The sequence below is a fragment of the Rhagoletis zephyria genome, unplaced genomic scaffold (assembly GCF_001687245.7).
Source record: "Rhagoletis zephyria isolate East Lansing unplaced genomic scaffold, Rhagoletis_zephyria_1.1 Rzeph_scaffold_00369, whole genome shotgun sequence".
Lineage (NCBI taxonomy): Eukaryota > Metazoa > Arthropoda > Insecta > Diptera > Tephritidae > Rhagoletis > Rhagoletis zephyria.
The window spans coordinates 263,343-275,539 of NW_016157453.1; the positions used below are offsets into that span (position 1 = coordinate 263,343).

The 12,197-nt window shown below is 33.8% G+C and overlaps 1 long non-coding RNA gene across 2 annotated transcripts; it reads left to right on the plus strand.

Moving 5' to 3' along the window:
* Positions 1-290: 290 nt before the first annotated feature.
* Positions 291-10,467, plus strand: LOC108359292 (uncharacterized). 2 transcript variants are annotated; one of them, XR_001846900.1, is made up of 3 exons: positions 291-1,051; positions 4,731-5,616; positions 10,457-10,467. It is a non-coding gene; the product is annotated as an uncharacterized LOC108359292 (long non-coding RNA). The 2 variants fall into 2 exon arrangements; XR_001846899.1 differs by having other exon boundaries at positions 291-1,041.
* Positions 10,468-12,197: the final 1,730 nt, after the last annotated feature.

Here is a 12,197-nt window from a genome sequence, read left to right on the forward strand (position 1 = left end):
ATCAAAATTTAAATTTTGTAATCTGAATCTTTAGAACATTTTTGGGTATGCAAATTTATAACCATACAATTTTAGTCTAATAAAGTGCAAGTTTCAACCGCCAAATAAATCGCAGGGATTTTAGAGAATTTTTTTGTTGACGGATTTTTGCATTTTTTTCTATACAAGCATGCATTTTTTATGAAATAAATGCGGGAGATCGCAAGCAACAGAATTCCTAAAAATCAACGACAGTTTTCTACATTGTACTTTTTATATAAAAAAAAAACATGGCGAAAAAATCGTCCACATACAAATTTTGAAAAATCAACGCAATTTTATAGGTGGTTGAAATTTGCACTTCATTTGACTAAAATAGTATGGGCTATAAACCTGCATACCCAAAAATATTCTAAATAGTCAGATCAAAAGGTTAGAATTTTGATGAAAGTTTGTCGAATTCAAACGAACGTTGCTTCAAAGTGTCGCAAAACAAACAAAAAAGGCCCAAATGGAGAAAAATGCCCAAATTTACGAAGCTGGCAACCGCGATCTTTCCAATTCATTTCATGTTCTTCTTTGGCCCGCTAAAGCAACTCTGCAACTCCAAAATGTTCCGAATGAAATGTGTTTATCACCTTGTACTTCCTGTAGTTCAGTACAATGACTTCCGGTAGTGCATTCCAATGACATTCCAAATTCCACACAGTCGATGACATTTCTGTTTTCTAGTTGTCAGTTGTTCGTGTAGCCAGAAAGAGTCTGTCGTCTGTCTATCAAATATGGCGTTCGTGTCAAGTGTTTTCTTTTGTACGTCGCTAATTTACCTGCTAAAAAATTGTGAAAAAGTGCAATAAAATACTAAATTTATTTGCAAAAACTTAATCAGTACTCGTCCAAAACCATCAGACACGATTTGTGTATACGTTAAATGTATTAGTGTTTGAATTTAATGTGAAAATTAGCAAATTTAAAGCGTTGAAACACAACAAGAAAAATTTGCCAAAACAGCGATAAAATCGATTCATAAAACAGTGAAGGAATATACACATACATACATATGTACATAAGCGTATGAGAAAAGTTTTAGCAGAAAACAAAACAGCAGAAAAGTGATAGCTGTTGTTGTTTGCTGGGTGTTTTTAGTTGAAAGGGGGGCCTGCTCTTTCATTCCTTTGTTGGGTTGTCCATTGGTGTTCATTCCTTTTTTCACATTGCAAGTTTCAACTATGCGAGGGTGGGTGGCGACATTGTAAATAGCTATGCAATATCTACACCCATTTTGATTTGGTGGAGTGGCTGCAATTGAACTTCTGCAATTGTGAAGCTGTGAAAAAGTGGAGCGTTGTTTCTAATGAATAGGAAATTAGAGGTGCATCAAAGAAAATTCACATACGGAAGAAAAATAAATTTGCAAAAGAGAATGCTGGCTTCCACTCTATTGCAATACTATAAATGATTAATCATTAAGCATTCAATATTACCACTTTAATGATATCAAGTACAAGCCGTTGGAGAAATTACGAAACTAAGGGAAGTATGCATCAGAAACTGAGCCAATTCTCTGAGGCATAAATAAGCGCTTATATATACATATATGTACATATATATTCACTTCTGATTGTGTGCTTGTATAGAGTTTACCTTGTAAATATTTTAGTGTCATGCTAATGAATGAGAAAACATTCTAATTTTGAGCAAATATTAGCAGGAATTTGGTAGCATAAGTAAAAACCCCATTCAAGGAAATGTACTGACTTAACGAATGAACGCTGGTGTTGACACGCGAACTGCGCACCTTGCTGCGCGAATTGGTGTCCTTCAACATTGCACACAGCAGCGAATCGTATTGCTAAGGATTGGAGTAAGTCGTAGAAATGGTTATGCTGCTGGTATGCATAAGTTCCGCATTTTATAATGTGTACATACATGCATATATATGTACATATGTAGTTGGTATTAAAACATTCAAAAAAAAAAAAAAAAAAACAAGGGAAAATTATAAATTACGGACTATTTAAAAAATAAAGAAAATAAAGCACAGCATTCGCAGTGCCATAAGCCAAAAAAAATATCTAATGATATTACAACCAGGGTAGCCAACTCATTTTTGAGAATTCGGCGATTGTCCCCGATTTTGCCCGAAATTTCTTAAAATTCCCCACCCATAGGAATGTTAGGTATGTGTTTGGATATATAACTGGTCTTTCTGTTTACTATATTTTTAAATGTAATTCATCTATGTATTCATAAACCAATCCAAGGATTTATAAAGTTTGTTAACAAATAAAGAATCAAAAATGTACATATAATATTAACATATATACAGTGGTCGAAAAAAAATTAGTCACACCAAAATTTTGATAAGTTTTCACAACTATTATTATTTACTTTTGTTATTTAATTTGAGTCATTTTTTTATAAAAGTATAGTTCATCTTTAACCAAAAACCGTATAAATCTAAGTTTCAAACTTTGTGCAATATGTAAAAAACAAATTAAACGAACTTTCGTAAAAATTTCGAGCTTTATAATTAGACTTTCTAGAAAGATGTTGAGTGTTCAGTTTTGTTGCCCACTCAGTTCTAGTGCAATAACGTGCAAGTTTCAAGTGGCTAAATTTTTTGGTTTAAGGATTTTTTACCGAAGGTGTAGCGGTGTTCATCCATATAAAAATAAATTGTGTTAATTCGTTATATGAAACCGAATGCTACAAAGAATATTATAAAAAAATTTCACGGTATTTTTAGCCATTTGAGACCTTATTATACTAGAATTGAACAATCAAAAAAACTTTATACTCAAAATGTTCTAAAAAATCTAATTACAAAGCTCGAAATTTTAACAAAAGTTCGTTGAATTTGTTATTTAAATATTGCACAAAGTTTTAAACTTAAAATTATACAGTTTTTTATTAAGGACGAACTAATAAATTTCAATTCAATTCAAAAGAAACAAAAAACTTAAAATAATAAAAATAAAATAAATTGCTTATGTCACAGCGTCTTAAATTCCCCACAAAAACGGTCCATTCCCCAATTCCCCACGCAAACTGAAATTCCCGCAAACTACGTGTCAGTCAGTGGCGGACCCCTGGGGGTTTTTAATACATAGACGCCATATTATACATGCATATGCGCTATACTAAAACACCCCCGTGGGTCCGCCACTGACTGACACGTAGTTCAACCCCAAATTGATGATTGGAAATTCGATGAAGATAAAAACATGCACAATGACACTCGCATGTTCCATTTTAATCTATTTTTGTATATTTAAAGGAAAATTATGGTACAAACGAAAAATGTCATACGGCAACCATAGTCGGCACACACTAAAGTAAACGAACTGGAGACTAATATAGGGCTGCCATACGTCCCTGTTTTCAGGGACATGTCCTCGTTTCGGTCCCTGTGTTCCCGTTTACAACCAAAATGTCGCCGCATAATGCTTGGGGCAACAAAATTTAATTTGCTGTTGTAATTTTTAAGTGGTTGACGTAAAAATTATTTATTCGTAAAAATTATAATACGCGGATTCGAAAGTGAACATGTAATATGCGTTAGTTGTACCATGTTCTGACCGACAACGAAAACACTTTGAAAACGAGTTTAGGGATTGTTAGCTGAAGGCTGTTCACACCTGCTGTTAGTGTTTTTCGTTGACATTTCTTACATCCTTTGTTTACAGTTTTGCTACAACAAAACAAAACCAGAATTCTTTTCTTTCATTTTATTTTCATTCACAACCTTTTACTTTTATTCTTATTTTAGTTTGGCCAGCCAATTAACAATAAATCCGAACTGGCGCATTGAACGTGAGTTTTCAAGTAGTTTTCAGCGAAAGCTGGTTTTCGTTTGATAGATTTTACATGGATTTTACAATCGAAGAAGATTATAAGTGTAACGATGATTTGAAAAAACTAGAGTTTGACTAAACCTTTAAAAATAATGAAGTTTTTTTTTGCTAATGTTCCCCGTTTGAGGCCCAGCAATTATGGCAGCCCTAGATTAATAGGAAATTAACGAAAAATAAACTCAACAAACGTTGTGCTTATTAAATTTACACACTTTTTCATTGTTTACTAGCATTAATAATAAAATTTTTTCAATAAATAACTCAAAAAGGCCATATTTTCTTTTGTTTATTTACAAACAAATGTTTCTCTTCAGCTGATTTTCTTACTTGCAAGTTTTCGCTGGTAATAATTTTCCCATCAGAAATTTGCAGTTCTATCACATTTTGCTCTCTCAATTTCTTCTACTTTGCAAGTTTTTTGGATACGAAAACGCAAAACCAGTAAAAGTTTTCTAAAAATTTGGATAGCTTTGGATATGAGTACACTCCTTATGATTTACACAAACTTACAGACTAAATAACCACAATTCTGTTTACCAAGACATTTTGCTTCGGGTTTTTGTGTCACCCACTGCTGGCTAAACCATAGCTTTTAATTTAATTGAAATCACTCAAAGTGTGAGTCACCCAAAAGCATAACAAACAATAAACTGACAAAAGCCATATTTGCTTGTCCATCATCATCATCATCGTCATCATCAGAACAATGCGAAACCCAACTAGGAATGTCTGAACACACGCCGTTTCCACAACACATTACGCCGCAATAAAATAATTTTTGTTTGTGTTTCAATATCATTGAATAAATCCTTGCTGGGTTTTGCCCGCGGCCCTCGAAGTCTTCATACATATATTTTATTCATTACATTTATTTCTACATACATACAAACATAGGTGCCATGGCGCAATTGAAGTAAATAAAGCCTGTTTGCTGTATAAGTACATATGTATGTGTAAAAAAGAAACAACTAAACCACAATAGTAAAGAAATAAAAATGAAAAAAAATTAAAAGAATATAAGTGCAAAAATATTTCAAGCAAAACGCAGAAAGTGTATTCCATTCAAATTCCACTTGATTTTTGTGTAATACTAGGAGAATGTGTAAGGTGCGGCGCAGTGCTTAGAGCGCTTTGAGCCGCATACGAAGCAAAAGTTAATAGAAAATTTGCTGATTGTTAACGCGTCACAAGGTTCCAACGCCGTCATCGTTAGCGGTCCGTAAAGCCGTCGCGTGGTCTGTCTTTCTCTCCGCATTTATCGTTCATCGTTACCGTCATTCATATCGTCAACAACGCGTTGTTTCCGTTGCCGTCAAAGTCGACAACAATTCGAACATTCACCAGGCTCTTTCTTGTCTAGCTAAAGCTTTGAGCCACTGAAACGTATTCAAAAGGATAAGTATATACACGAACGTGTTCACTCACCGTACTCCCTCAACGCCCAAGCGTTAGAATAATCGTCCTTTGGAGGACGTCACCAGCAGCACAGCAACGTCACTAACAGCACGCAAAAGAAAAACTCTTTTTAGAGTATAACCTTGTTTTTTTTTTTTTTTAATTTCTGCTGCTGCCACCATTCCATTCATTGTGGCACTCAAACCACATAGCCACAAAGCAAATAGGAAACATTCGCGTGTACATAAAGGCTCACATTGACGACAACGTGGAGAGTGTAAACCGGTTCATACCGAGAGGAATACAAACTTACTCATACGTACACCATGTCAACCGATAAGATCAAAGTTGCTGTGAGGGTGCGACCCTTCAATCGTCGCGGTAAGTCCAATCTACCGAAACCATAAAGTATATATATGTATGCATGTACATATTGTATACATTTAACATGCATACTTATAAATATTTATCAATGCGCTTTCGTATATCTACATATCGTCGCCTGGGTAAAAGATTGTCGTAAGCGTCATCTGTACGTGCGTAACATACGACAATCGTTTACCCAGGCGACGATATGTATTTGCTTACATGCTTTTATAAATTCTATTGACTTGTGTATATACATACATACATACATACATATGTATGAGCCCAAGAGGTGTAATTATGAACTACTACATATATGAGGGCACTCACTTGTTCGTTTGTGCAATATTTACTTCATGAATTTGTTAATGCCTTGTCACGCTTAATTAGAATTCATAGCTAAATATATGTCTACTTTAATTTGATGGGAGCATAGCTTCATATGTTTACAAGTTCATGGATAATTAAGCAATAAGTAAGTGTGCGAAGCGAAAAAATGTAGAAGAAATTGTTTATATTACTTTAATGAGTTCCACACAAAAATTAAGCAAACAAATTTTAATTATAAGGTTTATCTTGAGATTTTATGATTACTTCTTTTATTTATTAGAGTTCTAACGATCGATGAGGGATCCGACTGTCTTACTTTTTTTAAGTTTGTTATGCTTCTGAAATGCTCGTTAAATTATCCATCTGATAAGCAAGACGCAATGTAATAAGTACATTAATTATATCGTCACCTGAAATACAAAAAGACGTAACAACATCGTAAATAAAATGGGAAAAGTCGTGATAATATTTTCTTTTTATTTTATTTTTCATAAAATAATATGGTGAGTTGTAATTCGATGAAATCCATCATATAAATCAAAAAGTGAATTTGGAATTTTTTATTAGTTATGACTTTTTGCATTTCAACGATGATGTTTGTTACGTCTTTTTGCATTTCAGGTGACGATATTGACTAAACGCCAATAGGAACCTAAGGAACACATCTGTCGTTTTTATATTATGATGCATCCAATTTTTTTTTTTCAAAAACCGAATTCCTAAGAAAAAATTCTTAAAAAAACAAACTCTCGAAAACGAAGGCATTTTTGGGAATTTATGGTTTTTTATTTATTTTTCTTTATTTTTTTTTTTGTGCAAGTATTAAACATGACGATTTATATACATATGTATGCAAGAAGCCATTTTAGTAGGCTATTTACCTTACCTTTGTCCAGCAAATGCATGGCATTGTCTGTGGTCTGGAACTTGTCATTAAAATTAATATTTGCAGTTTTCGCAACATGAAAATACTTCAACTTCGCGATTTCCTCAGTCTGCCATTGGTATCTTTTTAATTTTTCACTCTTACGTCAGTAATTTAAAAATGATTTATAAAATTCAGAGAAATGTGCTTAGAGAAGAAGTATGGGTATAAAATTAACGAGGAAATCCCCTAGAATTTAAGCAGATTCAAGTTTCTGGAACAGAAGGGCTAGTAAATATTGAAAATGTCTTTTTAAAATTTTATCCTTGAAATTTCGCATAATTTGTTTTTGAAAAAATATATATGTTAAGGGTTTATATAAACTCGATAACATCCTCGAGTTGCGTTCTTCTAACTTTGTCTGCTTAAAAATTTCCTATTCGTCCTTGTGAATGCAAAATACTTAAATTTTTTAAATTATAAAGAAATTTCCTTTTGCATTTGTTACCCATATTTTTATTCTACATTGCATTGATTTTTTTTTAACAATTTTTGGAATTTATCATATCTTTAAAATTACAAAGTTCTTCAAAATAAATCCTGCGGTCAGAGAGAAAAACTAAAAACGCCACTTTAAATAAAAAAGTAGGTGCAAACCCATTTCTTATTATTTATTTCATGGTAGAGCTCTCCAAACAATATAGATGCAATTTTTTCGGTTCAAGTTGTTGAAAAGTAATGAATATCTAAATCCCGAGACTAATCCCGGGATCCCGGGATTGTGACAACGCCATCCCGAAAATCCCGGGATCGGAAAAAGCCGAAGCGCTTGAGTTAAGCTACAAAATCTTAAATGAAATACATATACTAAGTTGTATAGTTCAAGTACTACTTAGATATGTTTTTGCGAAAGCTAATTTCAGAAAAATTAGCAAAGAACTTTCAAAGTTATCTTGGCCAATATAGTAAAATGTCCTACTAGTCACAATGGAATGGCTCTGAAACTAATTTGCTAATGTAATAGATGTTCTTGAATTCGATTAGGCCTTTAGTGAGTAGATAATTTACCTAACTTTGAACAAACCTGAAGTTCGAAAGAAAATAAAAATGAGTTAGAGCCTTTCTATATTAAGGCAACGATATGTATATCTGCCGGTAGCACTATAGATTTTTTTGTTCATTACGATATCTTATCGATGCGCATCTATTATTTTTCATCGATATTTTCATCAATATGATTATCGATATCAGTTTTACCGCAATTCGATACCTATCTAAAATTTACAAGTTATTTGTTGCGCAATTCTGCGAGTAAAAAAAATATAAACGTATCAGAACTAGCGGTTCGCTGGGGATACGCAATTCTTTACAATTACAGAAAAATATCTCAAAGATTAAAAATTCACTGTTTTCTCATTGTCCACGATAAGAAAGTTACGCTATGCCCAGCTTGACAAAAGTTTGCCAGAGAGCCAAGCTTAATAAACTACACATCAATGGCTTTCAGGGTGATACATTTAACTGCCAATGGCAATGTCCAACTCGCGAGAAGCAGCTTACTGGCCTACATATGCATATCTCCAGAGTATTATGGCCCCACAAAAAATTGATTATGCCCACGAGAATCCAAGTAGAGACCTCCAGATATCGCAGAAAATAGCATCAATCATAGTTGGATTACATTTTTGACTTTCATAATATCTGTAATTGACACATATGTAAATAAATTACGGGAGAGAGCACCTCGCTCTGGGATACATACACATTTTTTATACTGTTTAGATATGAATATATGTATTTAATAGGCAGTTATTTTCTTTATATCGCTATACATAGTTGGTATGTTTACAAAATAAAATACATACCCAAATTTATATAATTAATGTCTCTATTTACACACAGCACATATTTTATGGCAATAAATTTTCCGACTTTTCCCGACTCCTTAACTAACGGCATCTGGTCGTAAATAAGCAATGCTTCATAACTAATGTCTTCTCGTACTATGCCGCCTATATTTTTACTTTTATTAAGTTTTACTATTCGTAACTGCAACCAAAACTGTCAGAGTATTCCCGTATCGATTTGGCAACAATTTCTTATCGCTCTACAATCGAACACACAACAAACAAGGATTACACACATATGTACGTACATATGTATAACGCTTGCCAACTTAATTTTTTTGCAGTTTGTTTTCATAAAATTTCTTTGTGAAGGGCACAATACAGTATTGAGAGAAAAAGTGTTAAGTGTATATGCTGATATTCATGGGATGCTGGGCGAAGAAACTTAAGTATTTATTCAGCGATTATCCCACATTTACTCTTAGACCAAAGACACAAGTTTAGTTGCAAATATGGGTCAACCCCCTATAACCTTCTAAACAAAATTACGACTTGTGAAAATCTGGCACAGAAATATTTTCTTTGTGTGACTGGTAAGCTTCTTAAAACATTTTTATAATCAAGCCGCTTTTTTTTAGAAACCATCTTTTTTTAGAGCAACATTTCCATTTTGTGGATGAGAATCAAAACTCAGACCCCTATTTGCAGCGTCTTTTCCTTAAAATACTTCTATCTTCATACATGTAAATGTTTTACCCAGCACTGTATCAATGCAGTTCCTGCAGCTTCCAGATTTCTTTCTAAAAGTGACAAATGCCCACTGATGCGAAAACCAAAAACTACAAATTTTTTTTGCCTGCGAATATTATATAAATGTGTATCTGAGTATGCATAGTGCAAAGATGGTGTCTTCTTCGTCTTTTGGCAACTTCTGTGGTGCTTATCGTTTCTCTGCTCCAAATATGAAATGCTAGATAAGACGCCTGTCTCACATGCGTTTCGCTAAATGTATTTATATATGAACATACATATATTCCTGTATGTGTTCCGATTGGCAACGAAGTAATTTATGTATACATATATGTATTTAAATACATATATAGTATTTTTCGCTTGGAAGTTCAATGGCCACTTCATTTTACACGACTGGCGGTAGATTTGAACAAAAAAACTCGTAGGCGAGTCATCTGGGCAGCCATAGAAATGTGAGCTCTTTTAAGAAGAAAAATTGGCAACTTAATTTTTAGTGTTTTTTTTCGTTTCACGAGTTGGCGAAAATCGCCATACTTGTACAATGCAGGTACACAATGTTCATGACAGCTTTCCTCCCTTTTCCTTTTTTGTAGTTACTTCTTTTATATTTGTGAAAACTTAAAATTCATGCATATGTATGTATATTAGACTTTGTCGCAAAAAAGTTTGCAATTCGCATTTTTTTGTAAACATAACAATAAAATAGGGATATATATTACACAAAAACATCTTTTAAACGATATATCACTCTTTGAAATCGAGTCATAAATAAAAAAGTTAGGAAGAAAATATCGATCTCAGCTGTTTCTAGGCCCCTCTAAAGCTAGCTTTCAAACTAGGGGAGTAACTTCAAAATTTTTTCTTTTGTTTGGGAATGAACCCAGTTTAATGTACAAATGTATGTAAGTTTGGAACGTTCAGTCATCTCTTGTCAAAGTTTAGTTCGGAGACAAACCGGTATCGGTATTATGCCATCTTCATTGTAATCTTTCGTTATTTATTTAGATTTCACTTATTGGGGCATTGTATGCACTTATTTGTATTATTAGATCAATGCGAAATAGATCGAATTGGGAGATCTCATTCCCCAAAAAAAAATTCACCTGCTAAATAGAATTCAAATTTTATGCACCAGGAAATTCCGTGAAAAGTTCGCCTTTTTCCCAGAAAAGTTTGATGTTTTTATTGAATGACTTAACTGATTCTACAATGTATTATAGGGCATTTTCACCAAGCCTTAATTGCAGTTTATGCTCGTTGGAAAAACGTGATGTGACACTCGAACGGGGTAATTGCTCATGATAAGTATAAGCAAAGGAAAGAACGAAAGCAAAAAGCAAGAAATAAACATTGCCAAACCCTATGTTAGCTTTTGGTGGAAATAGGCTATTACCTTAAGCTCAATTTTGAGTTAAGCCAGCACTCAGCCTGGGAGAACCGAACATTGTAGTGCCTCCTCAGGAACGAAAAGATCTCTGACTGAGGTAGTTTCCATTCCCACTCCATACTGTATCATACCAGTACCTAATTCTTTTATGTCTTCAAATGACCGTAAGATTAATTTGCGAGTCTACACCACCACACCACAGATGTTAAACAGATGAAGGCTATTACCAAGAATGGTGACACATGATGGACCTCATGCCTTACCAAATACCCGGATTTTTTCAACGAGAACCTTTTATTGAAGCTTGCTATCTAGGATTACTCCTAACTACTTCACAGAAAGAAATATGAATAAGTAGTCACTTTTTTAAAGCATGCGCAATGATGCCATTCAACCTCCTTCTTCTGATGAAGAGCACAATACCTCCAGCAACCGCAATAGGTTTGCGGAATAATCCGAATGAGTATATAAATGAGGAGATTTCCGTCGCAGATATCGCAATAGAGTAGATCGTGCTTGAAGTCATGGATGAGAACCAAGAAGATAACATAGCCCTAAGGCTATTATCAGATTATGCAGTTATTTGAAAGCAGTTATTTGTGACATGTTATTGCTTTTTTCCAGACAATTTGTACTATAGGCTTTGGCAAACTTGGTCATGGAGCGATATTTAGTTGAACAACGCGTAGCAAGTTATTCAAACGTTTAAATAAAATGGTCGTTATGTAAGAAGTATGTTTCGCGCATCGCAAAGAGCCACATTTTCTCCTAAACGGATAGGTTAACTCGCAAACCTGACCCTACGGCAGGAAAAAACTAAGCAACCACAGCGAGTCACTTTTTGGACCGTACTTCATCGAAAATGATGGCCTGCATTAGACGGCATGCAATTCGACAATATATGGTTTCAGTATAACGGTGCTACAGCTGCGGTCTTATTGTATCACCCAATATTTATTTTCTCTGAGGGAGTCGTGTTCGGTTTTCTTCAATGTTCTCCTGTGTGTTACTTAATTTACCCGTATGTAAACTTTTTCTCTAGAATACTTTGCAAAAAGTTCTTTTTGCAAACCTCAGCTAAAAGTTTGTCATCGTTTTTTCCACTTTCTTTCTTTGTAGTAGTTTCGTAAAAGTGTTGCGGCTTCCTCCAGTATGTATTCATTTGTGGTTTGACCGAATTTCATTTTGTTGTACTCTACTTAATTTTTTATTCATACATACATACACATTTAGTTTGGTGCAAATTGTACTACTCAATTTTGGCATTTCGCGCCGTCACTTATTTTCACTTTACGCTTATACGTTGTTATTACTTATGTCTGTAATTAAATATAGCAACAGAGAAGAAATAGAAATAGCAACGCAAATTTAATGCGTGCAAAATTGTAAATAAATTAAATGCAGCAACAAGGTACATA